At 41.3% G+C, this 4,817-nt stretch overlaps 1 long non-coding RNA gene across 1 annotated transcript in view; it reads left to right on the top strand.

The window, feature by feature from the left end:
- Positions 1-4,283, top strand: part of LOC109319010 — a 9,158-nt gene extending 4,875 nt beyond the window's left edge. Inside the window, exons 2-3 of the long non-coding RNA XR_002103368.1 lie at positions 3,631-3,633; positions 4,212-4,283. This is a non-coding gene — a long non-coding RNA (uncharacterized LOC109319010). The remainder of the gene's footprint in view (positions 1-3,630; positions 3,634-4,211) is intronic.
- Positions 4,284-4,817: the final 534 nt, after the last annotated feature.

Genomic DNA, 4,817 nt, shown 5'->3' with positions numbered 1-4,817 from the left:
CTTCAAGAGTAAATTGGATGCTTATCTTGCTGGGATCCTATGACCCCAGCTGACTTCCTGCCCTTTGGGCAGGGAGGGGCCTGGACTCGATGGTGTCCCGAGGTCCCTTCCAGCCCTGATGTCTATGAATGTGATCTCTTTTATTAGGCCAAGTCAAATAGTTGGAAAAATTGTTTTGTTATATTGTATAACAAACTCTGTTATATTGTACTTTTAGTACTGTGAAACCACTTCGACCGTAGTTGAAAGTTCTAGAGTTGTTCTTGCACATATAAATGAGAGGAAATTAGTTATTCTCTCAAAAAATGTTAAGAAGATTTGAGAGGAAAAGATATTTTCAATTGCAGGTAAAAGGAAAGATTGAGGACATTTCGTAAAACTGTATTTAGAGTCCTATGCTGCCTGAGTGCCAACAGCCTGGTGAAACCCTTCCATTTCTTAGCCAGAGCTGCACTGTTTATCAGTTTTCAGAAACGGCTTTCTTTAATTAGGTGTTTAGCTTCAGACTTCCAACTGCAAAAACCTTGAAAAGCTTTGAGAACACTTAGAAAGAACATAAGAGATTCTAATGTTCTTTGATTAGACGCATACAGTTTTCTAATTAAAGTGTATGCACTTCTGTGGCCATTAGAATTTCATTTAATTTTACTTGTAACTCTTTAAAAGATGGACAGGCAATTATTTGGGCTGCGGGACCACTTAATCAGTTTTGGTGAGCTGTTGAGGGCCAGAGCGGGGTGGGGAGATGTCAGTTGATTCTATCTAGCTGCTGGGTGCCCGAGTAGGGAGGGCTGTGCCCCACAGTGCTCTGCTTTGCTGCAACAGGGGCTGAGCTGGGCTGCCCAGCACACAGATTCCTCTGCCTCCTCTGGCCTGGCTTCCTCTTGGAAGCCAGACAGGTGCATGGGGCAGGGCATGATACAGCATGATACATGATACATTTTTGCCCATCTGCTGTGATGGACCTCTGCCATTGTGGCACACCAGGAAAGTTGGGAGAGTTGCCCCAGACCGAGCACCTGCTTCCTCCAGCAGCCAACAAGGACTCATTTCCTATTGATGCCATAGTGGCAATGGCTCATCTCAGTCAGCAGGCAGGTGGGATGGCTACTTGGTGAACTGCATTGTGCCCCGTTCTGTGTGGGGGCCCGGTTGCTGGCAGCCCTGCTACCAGGACTGCGCAGCCACAGCACCAACAGAAAGATTGGCTGGGGGGAACGGGGGACAGGCAGAAGGGTCGTGCGCTGCCCAGCCACAGCTGCAGAAGAGTGGAGCAGCACAAGGCGCAGACCTCCCTCCTTGAGTTTCTAGTGATGGTTGGTGGGCTAGATAGGATCAGTTGTCAGGTGAGATATGACTCATGGGCTGTATTTGCCCACCCCTGCTTTAAAACTGTGTGAGAATGTAAATTCAGCCAAAAAATCTTGACTAGCTTTTTTGTGTGTTGTCTTAATTGGAACACTTCCTTCACATTAGCATTTTTAGGTAACCTAAAGATTAAGAGCATATAAAAAATTGGAATTCATGACTATAAAGTTGAGAATCTTAAAGGTTCCATAAATAGAAACTGCCATATGCAGAGAAAAATATACTTATACTTATAGGATCTCTTTGTATTTACTTCTCAGTATGCAGTACCTTTTACTAAGCTGTCTTAATCATTCTTCTGCCTGGGCCTGAGTTTTCACCATGTGTATCCAACCAGATATACTGCATTACTATTTTTATTAGATGAATATTGGCTACAAATGTCAGAGTAATTTCTGACACAGTTGAGGCAGTCTGTAACCTTATATATTCCTCAGTGGAGTGCTTGTATTCATTAGTTGTGATTTTAATGTCATTTGGTAATTGACTCTGTATAGTCATACTTCCAAAAGTATGTTTCAGATATCATCTTAACCTTGATTTTCATGATTTCTGATGCTCAGACACTGAAACTTACTTTCTCCCTCTCTTTGTTTTTTTGTTAAGCTAGAAAAGATCCCCCAACCCTTTTTTTTTTTTTTTTTGAAAGAAAATCATACAAGTTTTCAGTTAGAATTGACAACACAGAGCGCCTATACACAAGCACAGAGGCTGGTCTGATGTGCTGGAATTCCAGTGTGTCAGAGCAGATTTGATTAACCGAGTCTGCTGGAGTGTGGCAATAGCTGTGCTTCAGGAGCCTCTTGCGTTTTGTGTATCAGTGTCCCCATGCTTAAAAATGGCAGCAGGGGCACTTGAACTAAAACTTGTTCAGTGAGCTTTAGTTCAAGTGCCCCTGCTGCCATTTGTAAATGCAGGGACGCCAATACACGAGATGCAGTGACACTTTAATTAGAGCAGCTTTCGGAACCACTCTAATTAAAGAGCCTACCACACCCCAACCCCTCAAAAATGTAAAAGTGCCCACAGTGTCTAAAAACTAACCAACTTACAGACTCTTTCCCATCACCATGCATTTCTGTAGCAGTCCCTGTCACCTGAGCTTGCTTGCACTGCTTACTCAAGCATAACTTCTCCCTATAATAGAATATTACTAGTCTGAGTGCATTGACACCCAAAGATGTCTCTAAACCTTTTTAGAAAAGTCAAGAATTGGTATCCCTGTTGGTGATATTTGTAACAGAGATCCCCTTTGGCAAATCTTATGCAAGAACTTGTCCTACATCATGGGACTAAAAATAGTTTGTTTTAGTGTGATCCTTTTTTTCTGTCTTCATTTTGTTATTCAGTAAAAAAAAAAGTCCTTTTAATTAAAAAGAAGAGGAGCTTTAATATCTAATGTTGTTGCCCTGTCTCTTATCAGTAGCTTTATTTTTGACTGAATTACTTCATGAAAAGGCATATCAATTTACTTCAATGATTCTCAACCAGGGTGGCGACAGATCCTTTGAAGGGTGCATGTAGGTTGAGGAGATGAGCAAATAAGCACAGGTTCAGACTTATCCCTGCCTAGAAGATTCCCCTCCTCCACTGCTCAGCCTCTCTGCAAGGAAGTAACCACCATATTTTTTGTTGGGTTTTTTTAGTTATGAAGATTTGCTACATCTATATAAATTTACTTAAGTACTTAAATTACTTAATGTATTTATTTATATTCCTATTTTTCTATTACATAAAATATAGATAAATTTAAAATCAATTCCCTACTCTGTTTTTTCAAATTCAGTCTTCTAATTGTCTTCAAGGTTTTTCCCCGTGTCTTCTTGAACTGCACCTTCCTACTGTGTGCGCATAACCATTTTCTATTTCTGTCTGTAATTACACTGAGCTCTTTGGTGTATATTATTTTCTGCTCTGTTTCTGTAGTAGGGCCCACTCTTGGTTTAGAGTCTAGTTGCTACAAATAACACAAATAAATAACTTTTGTTTCCTATTCTTACCTCTTCATGCCTTCCTGTTTACCACATATTTTCTGTCAGCAATGCTAATCATGATGCCCTCTTTGTCCTTTCATTGCAACTCTCCCTATATCAAAGCCACTGTACTTTTCTCTCTTAAATTACCCCAGATGGGTATGTATTATATGGAATGTCTAAGTTTAAAATTCATATTTACAAAATGCCCCCTCAACAGTCTTTTAAAGAGGGCAGAAGGCAGGGCAGGGCATTACCTTAGAGACTTGACTCATTCAGAGAGGAATAGGGGGTGTTGGTTATAGCTGTGTTGGTCTAAGGACTTAGATGAGGTTCTTTGGGTAAATGTGCCATCTTTTAGTTGGAACAAATTGTTATTTACAAACTTTTGGGCACAGACCCTTCTTCAGGCATATGGAGAGCCTGCTGGTGTTTGTGCGCTCTCCTGGTGGAATAGAAGTTTAAGCCAATATACAAAATGAAGGTTGGTGAAACTGCAGATGCATGGTATTGAGGATAGAGGGGTGGGAGTTCAGACAGGTGGGAGTTAATAGGTGTGAGATGGGGGAAGTGGGGACAGCGTTGACCTGGTGATGGAATGTAGCTGGTAAAACGTAGAGGGGTTACTTGGGGTTCTCAAATGTCAGGCAAGTTACAATGTGTCATTTATCCAATATCTATATTAAGCCCATGATTTCTTGTATCCAGTAGATTTATGAAGTCAAGTTTGTAGGCTCATCTACAAAAGGTGTTTTGTAAATTCCCATTGAGGATTAGAACTGAGAGGAATAAGTTTTGTAGGCAACATCTGACAAAGTAGGCTGTCACGTATGAAAGTTTATGCTTCTCTGAAGAGTTGGTCTCTGAGAGTACCTGTACATGACAGTGGAGGCTGTTCTGTCATGCTGTAATTACAGTGCGTCAGAGCAGACTTGATTAATCAAGTCTGCTGGAACATGGTAATTACCGTGGTCTAGCCAGCTTCTACATCTTGTGCATCAGCATCCCCGCATTGCAGAATGGCAGTGGGGGCACTTGAGCTAAAGCTCATTGAATGAGCTTCAATTCAAATGCCCCTGCTGCCATTTTGAAACATGGGGAGGCTGATGCATAAGATGCTGTGATTCTTTAATTAGAGCAGCTCTTGGAGACTGCTGTGCTTTAATTAGAGTGGACATCCCCACTTCTGGAGCACATGTAAAAGCGCCCTGAGATGCTGCCCTGCCCTGACTTTTGCCTAATTTCAGACTAAAGGGATTTCTCTCTTGCTCTCCTTAAAGAGTGCAGGTCTCTAGCCTTCTGACATTAACGCTGACACAGTTCCTGAAGTTCTGATTCTGCCAGGTGCTTAATGCCAAACACTAAAAGTTAAGCAAATGCCTGCTTAACATCTTAACTTTTGGATCCTTAGGGTTTTTTTCTGACCAATGTATTTATAAAATACTTCTTGTTGACTTTTTAACTTCAGGTTTTGTT

The sequence above is a fragment of the Crocodylus porosus genome, unplaced genomic scaffold (assembly GCF_001723895.1).
Source record: "Crocodylus porosus isolate Cpor-Errol unplaced genomic scaffold, CroPor_comp1, whole genome shotgun sequence".
In the NCBI taxonomy this organism is placed as follows: domain Eukaryota; kingdom Metazoa; phylum Chordata; order Crocodylia; family Crocodylidae; genus Crocodylus; species Crocodylus porosus.
This window is presented reverse-complemented; position numbering and strand designations above follow the sequence as displayed.